Source organism: Eleutherodactylus coqui, chromosome 1 (assembly GCF_035609145.1).
Source record: "Eleutherodactylus coqui strain aEleCoq1 chromosome 1, aEleCoq1.hap1, whole genome shotgun sequence".
Lineage (NCBI taxonomy): Eukaryota > Metazoa > Chordata > Amphibia > Anura > Eleutherodactylidae > Eleutherodactylus > Eleutherodactylus coqui.
This window is the reverse complement of record NC_089837.1, coordinates 141,771,432-141,784,269: the sequence shown is the minus strand read 5'-3', so window position 1 is coordinate 141,784,269 and position 12,838 is coordinate 141,771,432.

Here is a 12,838-nt window from a genome sequence, read left to right as displayed (position 1 = left end):
AACAGCAAGTAGCAGACAGTTAATTTTACAAAAACTTAATGGAGCGCACGACTCTAGCTGTTTAATACAAGCACTGTCAAGGCATGTAAGCAAAAAGCCTCAGCTGTCACCAATGACAAGCTGAGCAGAATTATTTGTCATGCTAGAATAGATAAGACATTGGTAATATAATGCATTATCCTGCTTCCATAAGGCTGCATGATGTTGCCTTGGGTGCAGAACCATGCATACTATATATACTGCTACTGTATGTCACCTGATCCCGAGGCTATGCTTTAAAAAGTGTAGACATATAAACATTGTCAATGTGTTTCCTACACTTAACACAGCACTTGGGCATCTGTGCTACATTCCTATTATAATTTGAAGTCTGTTAATAGTCTTCTCTGAGAATACAGATGGAAGACATAGGATTGATTGCCCTCTAGTGTCTATTTCCTATTGGTCTTTAAGGATACTAATCTTACACATATGTATCGTGCAGATAGGCACAAAAACTAATGTATAATGAGAAATAAGGATTACTATTATCTGATGTGTGAACATGATAAATGCCAACACAAATTATGGATTTTCCCTCTCTTTATCTGTTTTTATAGGTTTAAGGATTTTGCAAAAGATGCCACTATTTTTGCTATGTTAAGCACGAACGAAGGTTACTTAAACGTTAAAACATTTTACTAGAACAATTTATTTCAAATAGCTGACATCTTAATGGGATCTATTTATCAATACGGTTGCACCAGTTTTTAAGCCCTTCAATTTTTTTGACATTTGCAAAGTGTTGAATAAAACAAGTTCTTGTTTTACAATTTGGACTGTGCAACTTATTAAGCAAAAAGAGCTGCGTGGAAAAGTTTTAGCTCTGTAGCCATACTTTATGTAACAAGCTAGGTGCTGTGGTGATGAACATAGCTTATGCTACTCTATCTGCATGAAACAGATAGTATTGTATCTACTTTAACACACGTTACTACTAGAGATGAGCGAGCGTACTCGGAAAAGCACTACTCGCTCGAGTAATTGGCTTTATCCGAGTATCGCTGTGCTCGTCCCTGAAGATTCGGGTGCCGCTGCGGCTGACAGGTGAGTCGCAGCGGGGAGCAGGGGAGAGCGGGCGGGAGAGAGGGAGAGAAAGATCTCCCCTCCGTTCCTCCCCGCTCTCCCCTGCAGCTCCCCGCTCCGTGCCGGCACCCGAATCTTCAGGGACGAGCACAGCGATACTCGGATAAAGCAAATTACTCGAGCGAGTAGTGCTTATCCGAGTACGCTCGCTCATCTCTAGTTACTACACATACATATTTTCCAATCTTCTAAGACCGATGTAAAAAAATGGCATATGACTGAATGGCTTTTAAAGAATTTTTTTTACATTTTATTTTATAATAGTAATGACATGTTAACTGAAGAGTTAAAAACGAATTGCTATGGTTTTGTAGTAACTAGGGATTAATTCACTTCAGTACTTTGTTGTTTTTTTTTTAGTGTACATCTCTGAGAATGTGACCTTGAGTTGGTTCCTTATCAGCAGTGCACATGTGCAATAGAGTATATTAACAACCGCATAGAAAAAAACAAAGTCTTTGTACATTCTTCGGCCGGCTGCACACAAAGGAGCCAGATTCCGCATGCAGGATCCCACAGCAGAATCTGGCTGTGACCCTGGCTGGTGACCCCACGTACCTTCAACATCTGTAATGCGGATGACCGTGGAGGCTCACCGCCGGTCATGCGCAGTACAGATTTTAAAAAATATATATTCCCCGTGCTGTCGCTAGGTGATGACTTCAATTAAGGCCATCGCCACGGAGTCCGGAGCAAAATAGAGCATGCGATTTTTCCTCCACTCGGGCAATATGCAATTCGTATTCTGCGAGTGAGTGAAAGTGCATATCTTTCAATGTGTGCAATTTGCTGTGGATCCTTCGCGCAGACGCTGACTGTAGATTCCGCAATAGGAATCCGCTCGTGTGAAGCCAGCCTACCTTTATAATAATAATCTTTATTTGTATAGCGCCAGCATATTCCGCAGCGCTTACATAGACAGGGGGAATACAGAAAGACAAAAGTACAAAAAATTACAGAACCACGGTTACAATCGTAATCAGTTGATGGAAACAATAGGGGTGAGGGTCCTGCTCCAAACAAGCTTACATACTACAAGTAATGGGGTGATACAGAAGGTAAAATGGCTGGAAATGTGCACAGTATGGCGAGGTGGAGAGTGAGGGATGCTATATACAGACAATGGTCAGACATTTAGCCATGTGACGGCAGGATCAGTATGACTGCAGGAGCGGTTTATGACGGCTAGCAGGGATTGCAGTCAGTAGGTCAGGGAGCATGTTATCAGGCGGCATATAGAGGAGTTTGTTTAGCTAATGCGGTATGCCTCCCTGAAGACGTGCGTTTTTAGAGCATGCCTGAAGTTTTTCGAGTCCTGGATTGCCCAGGTATCCTTTGGTAGTGCGTTCTAGAGGACTGGTGCTGCTCTGGAGAAGTCTTGGAGGCGGGAGTGAGAAGTTCGAATTAGAGGGGTGTGCAGTCTAGTTTCGTTTGCCGAGCGGAGAGCCCAGGCTGGGTGATGGATTGAGATGAGGGAGGCAATATAGGAGGGTGCTGCGCTGTGGAGGGCTTTGTGGATGAAGGTAGTAAGTTTAAATTGAAATCTGTATTTAACGGGCAGCCAGTGCAGTGACTGGCACAGGGCAGAGGCGTCTGAGTAGTGGCTAGACAGGAATATGAGCCTGGCTGCCGCATTCAGGATAGATTGGAGAGGGTAGAGTCTGGTGCAGGGGAGGCCGATCAGCAATGAGTTGCAATAATCGAGCCGTGAGTGGATGAGGGCAACAATAAGCGTTTTCAGCGTGTCTATGGTGAGAAAAGAGCGGATTCTTGTGATGTTCTTGAGGTGCAGCTGACATGTTCGAGCGAGAGATTGGATGTAGGCGGTAAATGAGAGTTTGGAGTCGAATATGACCCCAAGGCAGCGGGCATGCTGTTTGGGAGTTATGGTGGCGCAACACACTGAGATGGAGATGTCAGGATGAGGTCGGTTAGTGGAGGGTAGAAATACCAGTAAGTCAGTTTTAGAGAGGTTTAGTTTTAGGTAGAGAGAGGACATAGTGTTAGGGACAGCGGACAGATAGTTGGTGATGTTTTGGAGGAAAGGTGCAGAGATGTCACGGGAAAAGGTGTATAGCTGGGTATCATCAGCATAGAGGTGGTATTGAAGGCCAAAACTCCTGATGGTTTGTCCAACAGGGGCTGTGTAGATAGAGAAAAGGAGGGGGCCGAGGACCGAGCCTTGGGGGACCCCAACAGCAAGGGGAAGAGAAAGAGAAAGAGAGCCAGCAAAGGAGACGCTGAAAGAGCGGTCAGATAGGTAGGAGGAGAACCAGGAGAGAGCAGTGTCCTTTAGGCCGATGGAGCAAAGCATACTGAGGAGGAGTTTGTGGTCGACAGTGTCAAATGCTGCGGAGAGGTCGAGGAGGATCAGTAGGGAGTAATCACCCCTCGATTTGGCTGTCAGTAGGTCGTTTGATACCCTTCTAAGGGCAGTTTCTGTCGAGTGTTGGGGTCGGAAGCCAGACTGTAGGGGGTCGAGGAGAAAGTTCTCCAACATCAGTCGTGTCAAGAGTCGGCTTCTTTAGCAGTGGGGATATGATGGCGTGTTTGAAAGAAGAGGGAAAGATGCCAGAGGTCAGAGAGAGGTTGAATATAGTGGTAAGATGGGAGATAACCACTGGGGAGAGGGATCGGAGGAGATGTGAGGGGAGAGGGTTGCTAGCACATGTGGTAGGGCGTTATTTCACAATAAGGAATACCTTATTTATCTTTTTGCTTGTTATTCTATGTTCTGATTGGTAGTCAACATTCAATTCTTGTTGAATGGTTGGGATAGTGTCAAATTACGTTTTGAAATGCTGTCCCACTTTATAGAACAATAAAAGGGGGAAGGGGGCCTATCCTGGGTTGGACTCTGTTGTACACAGCCATTGTGTTTGTGCATACTCTCACATGCAGATGTGTGTTTTTTATGCGCACCTTCCATAGACCTTTATGGGGCTCTTTGGTGCGCAAACATGTACAAGATAGAGAAGGTTCTATTTTTTTGTGAAAGCTGTAGGCACAAAATAAAGAGGTGAAAATGAACACATTGAAATCAATGGGTTCTATTCTTCATGTTATGCTCTTCTATTTAAGCCCTACGAAAGTTTTCCGTGGATCAATTTCATTGTTCATCCACATTAGAATGCGAAATCTGAGCAATATGAGGGACTTTAAACAAGACCTGATCATCCGTACAGAATCCCTGGGGCCAGCATTTTAAAAACTGACAATCTAGTTTGGTTTTCTCTTGCAATGATATTGAAAGTATACAATGATGTGACCAAGCAAAAATATCAACTGAAAGGGGTTCGCAGCTACGGATCGTTTGTGTGCATAAACTAGGTTGAAATATGGCAAGAAACAGGCTGATACACATGTGCTAGCATACAATACTGTAATTTTTGTGCTTGAAATGCCAGTTCACACGCTCACATATTACACCTTTCCTGTGGAATAGAATGGCAATTTAATGCCAAATTCAGGCCAGCTGTTTTCTTTTCCCTGCATTATACGCAGAGTAACTCCTTCTCCTTCCCTTTTTTTAAACTTCCATAGACTTCTATGCCAACTTTCTATGTAGCACGGACAAGGATAGGTCAAGTCCTATCTTTTCTCATACATAGAATAACAGCATGTCCTTTCTAAGCCATATATCAGCGTCATGATTAGAGATGAGCGAACACCAAAATGTTCGGGTGTTCGTTATTCGGAACGAACTTCCCGTGATGCTCGAGGGTTCGTTTCGAACAACGAACCCCATTGAAGTCAATGGGCGACCAGAACATTTTTGTATTTCGCCGATGCTCGCTAAGGTTTTCATGTGTGAAAATCTGGGCAATTCAAGAAAGTGATGGGAATGACACAGTGACGGATAGGGCAGGCGAGGGGCTACATGTTGGGCTGCATCTCAAGTTCACAGGTCCCACTATTAAGCCACAATACCGGCAAGAGTGGGCCCCCCCCCCTCCCAACAACTTTTACTTCTGAAAAGCCCTCATTAGCATGGCATACCTTTGCTAAGCACCACACTACCTCCAACAAAGCACAATCACTGCCTGCATGACACTCCACTGACACTTCTCCTGGGTTACATGCTGACCAACCGCCCCCCCTCCCCCCCACAGCGCACACCAAAGTGTCCCTGGGCAGCCTTCAGCTGCCCTCATGCCACACCACGCTCATGTCTATTTAGAATTGCGTCTGCCATGACGAGGGACCGCAGGCACACACTGCAGAGGTTGGCACGGCTAGGCAGCGACCCTCTTTAAAAGTGGCGGAGCGATAGCCCACAATGCTGTACAGAAGCAATGAGAAATAGAATCCTGTGCCACCGCCATCAGGAGCTGCACACGTGGGCATAGCAATGGGGAACCTATGTGCCACACACTATTCATTCTGTCAAGGTGTCTGCATGCCCCAGTCGGACCGGGCTTTTTAATTCATAGACACAGGCAGGTACAACTCCCTATTGTGAAGTCCCTGTCGACCCACAGCATGGGTGGCTCCCTGGAACCCACCGGTGGTACACAGAAATATCCCATTGCATTGCCCAACACAGCTGAGGTAGTAATGTCGTGCTTAATGCAGGTGGGCTTCGGCCCACACTGCATGCCCCAGTCAGACTGGGGTTCTTTACAAGTGGACACATGTAGGTTAAACTCCCTGTGGACCCACTGCCTGGGTGGGTGCCAGGAAGCCACCGGCGGTACATAGAAATATCCCATTGCATTGCCCAACACAGCTGAGGTAGTAATGTTGTGCGTAATACAGGTGGGCTTCGGCCCACACTGCATGCCCCAGTCAGACTGGGGTTCTTTAGAAGTGTACAGATGTATTAAAAACTCCGTGTGCACCTACAGCATGGGTGGCTCCCTGGAACCCACCGGCGGTACACAAAAATATCCCATTGCATTGCCCAACACAGCTGAGGTAGTAATGTCGTGCTTAATGCAGGTGGGCTTCGGCCCACACTGCATGCCCCAGTCAGACTGGGGTTCTTTACAAGTGGACACATGTAGGTTAAACTCCCTGTGGACCCACTGCCTGGGTGGGTGCCAGGAAGCCACCGGCGGTACATAGAAATATCCCATTGCATTGCCCAACACAGCTGAGGTAGTAATGTTGTGCGTAATACAGGTGGGCTTCGGCCCACACTGCATGCCCCAGTCAGACTGGGGTTCTTTAGAAGTGTACAGATGTATTAAAAACTCCGTGTGCACCTACAGCATGGGTGGCTCCCTGGAACCCACCGGCGGTACACAAAAATATCCCATTGCATTGCCCAACACAGCTGAGGTAGTAATGTCGTGCTTAATGCAGGTGGGCTTCGGCCCACACTGCATGCCCCAGTCAGACTGGGGTTCTTTACAAGTGGACACATGTAGGTTAAACTCCCTGTGGACCCACTGCCTGGGTGGGTGCCAGGAAGCCACCGGCGGTACATAGAAATATCCCATTGCATTGCCCAACACAGCTGAGGTTACGTCAGCTGTAATGCAGGTGGGCTAAAAATTAATTTGATTACACTGTAGGCGAGGGCCCACAAAAATTGCTGTATCAACAGTACTAATGTACATCCCAAAAATTGGCCATGGCCAGCCAAGAGGGCAGGTGAAACCCATTAATCGCTTTGGTTAATGTGGCTTAAGTGGTAACTAGGCCTGGAGGCAGCCCAGTGTAACGAAAAATTGGTTCAAGTTAAAGTTCCAATGCTTTTAAGCGCATTGAAACTTTTAAAAATTGTTCTGAAAAATTATTTGACTGAGCCTTGTGGCCCTAAGAAAAATTGCCCGTTCAGCGTGATTACGTGAGGTTTCAGGAGGAGGAGCAGGAGGAGGAGGAGGAGGAATATTAGACACAGATTGATGAAGCAGAAATGTCCCCGTTTTGGATGGTGAGAGAGAACGTAGCTTCCATCCGCGGGTGCAGCCTACGTATTGCTTACGTATCGCTGCTGTCCGCTGGTGGAGAACAGAAGTCTGGGGAAATCCAGCCTTTGTTCATCTTGATGAGTGTTAGCCTGTCGGCACTGTCGGTTGACAAGCGGCTACGCTTATCTGTGATGATTCCCCCAGCCGCACTAAACACCCTTTCCGACAAGACGCTAGCCGCAGGACAAGCAAGCACCTCCAGGGCATACAGCGCGAGTTCAGGCCACGTGTCCAGCTTCGACACCCAGTAGTTGTAGGGGGCAGAGGCGTCACCAAGGATGGTCGTGCGATCCGCTACGTACTCCCTCACCATCCTTTTACAGTGCTCCCGCCGACTCAGCCGTGACTGGGGAGCGGTGACACAGTCTTGGTGGGGAGCCATAAAGCTGGCCAGGCCCTTAAAGACTGTTGCACTGCCTGGGATGTACATGCTGCTCGATCTACGCACATCCCCTGCTACCTTGCCCTCGGTACTGCGCCTTCTGCCACTAGCGCTGTCGGCTGGGAATTTTACCATCAGCTTGTCCGCAAGGGTCCTGTGGTATAGCAACACTCTCGAACCCCTTTCCTCTTCGGGAATCAGAGTGGGCAGGTTCTCCTTATACCGTGGATCGAGCAGTGTGTACACCCAGTAATCCGTCGTGGCCAGAATGCGTGCAACGCGAGGGTCACGAGAAAGGCATCCTAACATGAAGTCAGCCATGTGTGCCAGGGTACCAGTACGCAACACATGGCTGTCCTCACTAGGAAGATCACTTTCAGGATCCTCCTCCTCCTCCTCCTCAGGCCATACACGCTGAAAGGATGACAGGCAATCAGCCGGTGTACCGTCAGCAGCGGCCCAAGCTGTCTCTTCCCCCTCCTCCTCATCCTCCTCATGCTCCTCCTCCTCCTCCTGTACGCGCTGAGAAATAGACAGGAGGGTGCCCTGACTATCCAGCGGCATACTGTCTTCCCCCGCCCCCGTTTCCGAGCGCAAAGCAGCTGCCTTTATTGTTTGCAGGGAATTTCTCAAGATACATAGCAGAGGAATGGTGACGCTAATGATTGTAGCATCGCCGCTCACCACCTGGGTAGACTCCTCAAAATTACCAAGGACATGGCAGATGTCTGCCAACCAGGCCCACTCTTCTGAAAGGAATTGAGGAGGCTGACTCCCACTGCGCCGCCCATGTTGGAGTTGGTATTCGACTATAGCTCTCCGTTGTTCATAGAGCCTGGCCAACATGTGGAGCGTAGAGTTCCACCGTGTGAGCACGTCGCACAGCAGTCGGTGCACTGGCAGCTTAAAGTGATGTTGCAGGGTGCGCAGGGTGGCAGCGTCCGTGTGGGACTTGCGGAAATGTGCGCAGAGCCGGCGCGCCTTTACGAGCAGGTCTGACAAGCGTGGGTAGCTTTTCAGAAAGCGCTGAACCACCAAATTAAAGACGTGGGCCAGGCATGGCACGTGCGTGAGGCTGCCGAGCTGCAGAGCCGCCACCAGGTTACGGCCGTTGTCACACACGACCATGCCCGGTTGGAGGCTCAGCGGCGCAAGCCAGCGGTCGGTCTGCTGTGTCAGACCCTGCAGCAGTTCGTGGGCCGTGTGCCTCTTATCGCCTAAGCTGAGTAGTTTCAGCACGGCCTGCTGACGCTTGCCCACCGCTGTGCTGCCACACCGCGCGACACCGACTGCTGGCGACATGCTGCTGCTAACACATCTTGATTGCGAGACAGAGGAGGAGGAGGAGGAGGAGGAGGGTGCTTTAGTGGAGGAAGCATACACCTCCGCAGATACCAGCACCGAGCTGGGGCCCGCAATTCTGGGGGTGGGTAGGACGTGAGCGGTCCCAGGCTCTGACTCTGTCCCAGCCTCCACTAAATTCACCCAATGTGCCGTCAGGGAGATGTAGTGGCCCTGCCCGCCTGTGCTTGTCCACGTGTCCGTAGTTAAGTGGACCGTGGCAGTAACCGCGTTGGTGAGGGCGCGTACAATGTTGCGGGAGACGTGGTCGTGCAGGGCTGGGACGGCACATCGGGAAAAGTAGTGGCGACTGGGAACTGAGTAGCGCGGGGCCGCCGCCTCCATGATACTTTTGAAGGACTCTGTTTCCACAACCCTATACGGCAGCATCTCAAGGCTGATGAATTTTGCGATGCGGACGGTTAACGTTTGAGCGTGCGGGTGCGTGGCGGCGTACTTGCGCTTGCGCTCCAACAGTTGCGCTAGCGACGGCTGGACTGTGCGGTGCGAGACATTGGAGGATGGGGCCGAGGACAGCGGAGGTGAGGGTGTGGGTGCAGGCCATGAGACGGTCGTGCCTGTGTCCTGAGAGGGGGGTTGCATCTCAGTGGCAGGTTGGGGCACAGGGGGAGAGGCAGGGGTGCAAACCGGAGGCGGTGAACGGCCTTCGTCCCACCTTGTGGGGTGCTTGGCCATCATATGCCTGCGCATGGTGGTGGTGGTGAGGCTGTTGGTGTTGGCTCCCCGGCTGAGCTTTGCGCGACAAAGGTTGCACACCACAGTTCGTCGGTCGTCAGGCGTCTCTGTGAAAAACTGCCAGACCTTAGAGCACCTCGGCCTCTGCAGGGTGGCATGGCGCGAGGGGGCGCTTTGGGAAACACTTGGTGGATTATTCGGTCTGGCCCTGCCTCTACCCCTGGCCACCGCACTGCCTCTTGCAACCTGCCCTGCTGATGCCCTTGACTCCCCCTCTGAAGACCTGTCCTCCTGAGTAAGCGTTGCACACCAGGTGGGGTCAGTCACCTCATCGTCCTGCTGCTCTTCCTCCGAATCCTCTGTGCGCTGCTCCCTCGGACTTACTGCCCTTACTACTACCTCACTGCAAGACAACTGTGTCTGATCGTCATCGTCCTCCTCACCCACAGAAAGTTGTTGAGACAGTTGGCGGAAGTCCCCAGCCTCATCCCCCGGACCCCGGGAACTTTCGAATGGTTGGGCATCAGTGACTATAAACTCCTCTGGTGGGAGAGGAACCGCTGCTGCCCAATCTGAGCAGGGGCCCGAGAACAGTTCCTGGGAGTGTTCCCGCTCCTGAGCAGGTGTCATTGTAGTGGAGTGAGGAGGCTGGGAGGAAGGAGGAGCAGCAGACAGAGGATTCGGATTTGCAGCAGTGGACGGCGCAGAACTGCGTGTTGACGATAGGTTGCTCGAAGCACTTTCTGCCATCCAGGACAGGACCTGCTCACACTGCTCATTTTCTAATAACCGTCTCCCGCGTGGACCCATTAATTGGGCGATGAATGTGGGGACGCCAGAAACGTGCCTCTCTCCTAATCGCGCAGCAGTCGGCTGCGACACACCGGGATCCGGAGCTCGGCCTGTGCCCACACCCTGACTTGGCCCTCCGCGTCCTCGGCCGCGTCCACGTCCTCTAGGCCTACCCCTACCCCTCAGCATGCTGTATTACCAGTGATTTGATTTCACAGGCAGGAAATAAATTGGCGCAAGACTGCAGGCCAAATATTATTTTTGCACTTTTTGGAAAACGAACGGCCCCACTGCCTTTAGTGAATGAATAATCTAAGTTTAATAACTGTGCTGTGTCCCTGCTAATGTGTCACTGAACGTGAGGGTAGCAGAGTTATTATAACTGTGGCAGAGCAGGTATTTTTTTTCCCAATTAAGGAAAGCAAATGGCGAAGCCAGCAGTAAAGCGTAGCTGGGTGCGTATGATTTAGCAATGTTTTTCACGCAGCTCACACGTGTCCACAGGCGTTAGGACGGACAGAGGCTGGACAAATAGATTTGTTTTCAGTTTTTTCCCACCAAAAGGCAGCACTGCGTATATTCAATGAACATGAGAAGTTTAATAACTGTGCTGTGTCCCTGCTTATGTGTCACAGAACGTGAGGGTAGCAGAGTTATTATAACTCTGGCAGAGCAGGTATTTTTTTTCCCAATTAAGGAAAGCAAATGGCGAAGCCAGCAGTAAAGCGTAGCTGGGTGCGTATGATTTAGCAATGTTTTTCACGCAGCTCACACGTGTCCACAGGCGTTAGGACGGACAGAGGCTGGACAAATAGATTTGTTTTCAGTTTTTTCCCACCAAAAGGCAGCACTGCGTATATTCAATGAACATGAGAAGTTTAATAACTGTGCTGTGTCCCTGCTTATGTGTCACAGAACGTGAGGGTAGCAGAGTTATTATAACTCTGGCAGAGCAGGTATTTTTTTTCCCAATTAAGGAAAGCAAATGGCGAAGCCAGCAGTAAAGCGTAGCTGGGTGCGTATGATTTAGCACTGTTCTTCACGCAGCTCACACGTCTCCACCGCCCGTAAGGACGGACAGAGGCTGGACAAATTGATTTGTTTTCAGTTTTTTCCCACCAAAAGGCAGCACTGCGTATATTCAATGAACATGAGAAGTTTAATAACTGTGCTGTGTCCCTGCTTATGTGTCACAGAACGTGAGGGTAGCAGAGTTATTATAACTCTGGCAGAGCAGGTATTTTTTTTCCCAATTAAGGAAAGCAAATGGCGAAGCCAGCAGTAAAGCGTAGCTGGGTGCGTATGATTTAGCACTGTTCTTCACGCAGCTCACACGTCTCCACCGCCCGTAAGGACGGACAGAGGCTGGACAAATAGATTTGTTTTCAGTTTTTTCCCACCAAAAGGCAGCACTGCGTATATTCAATGAACATGAGAAGTTTAATAACTGTGCTGTGTCCCTGCTTATGTGTCACAGAACGTGAGGGTAGCAGAGTTATTATAACTCTGGCAGAGCAGGTATTTTTTTTCCCAATTAAGGAAAGCAAATGGCGAAGCCAGCAGTAAAGCGTAGCTGGGTGCGTATGATTTAGCACTGTTCTTCACGCAGCTCACACGTCTCCACCGCCCGTAAGGACGGACAGAGGCTGGACAAATTGATTTGTTTTCAGTTTTTTCCCACCAAAAGGCAGCACTGCGTATATTCAATGAACATGAGAAGTTTAATAACTGTGCTGTGTCCCTGCTTATGTGTCACAGAACGTGAGGGTAGCAGAGTTATTATAACTCTGGCAGAGCAGGTATTTTTTTTCCCAATTAAGGAAAGCAAATGGCGAAGCCAGCAGTAAAGCGTAGCTGGGTGCGTATGATTTAGCAATGTTTTTCACGCAGCTCACACGTGTCCACAGGCGTTAGGACGGACAGAGGCTGGACAAATAGATTTGTTTTCAGTTTTTTCCCACCAAAAGGCAGCACTGCGTATATTCAATGAACATGAGAAGTTTAATAACTGTGCTGTGTCCCTGCTTATGTGTCACAGAACGTGAGGGTAGCAGAGTTATTATAACTCTGGCAGAGCAGGTATTTTTTTTCCCAATTAAGGAAAGCAAATGGCGAAGCCAGCAGTAAAGCGTAGCTGGGTGCGTATGATTTAGCACTGTTCTTCACGCAGCTCACACGTCTCCACCGCCCGTAAGGACGGACAGAGGCTGGACAAATTGATTTGTTTTCAGTTTTTTCCCACCAAAAGGCAGCACTGCGTATATTCAATGAACATGAGAAGTTTAATAACTGTGCTGTGTCCCTGCTTATGTGTCACAGAACGTGAGGGTAGCAGAGTTATTATAACTCTGGCAGAGCAGGTATTTTTTTTCCCAATTAAGGAAAGCAAATGGCGAAGCCAGCAGTAAAGCGTAGCTGGGTGCGTATGATTTAGCACTGTTCTTCACGCAGCTCACACGTCTCCACCGCCCGTAAGGACGGACAGAGGCTGGACAAATAGATTTGTTTTCAGTTTTTTCCCACCAAAAGGCAGCACTGCGTATATTCAATGAACATGAGAAGTTTAATAACTGTGCTGTGTCCC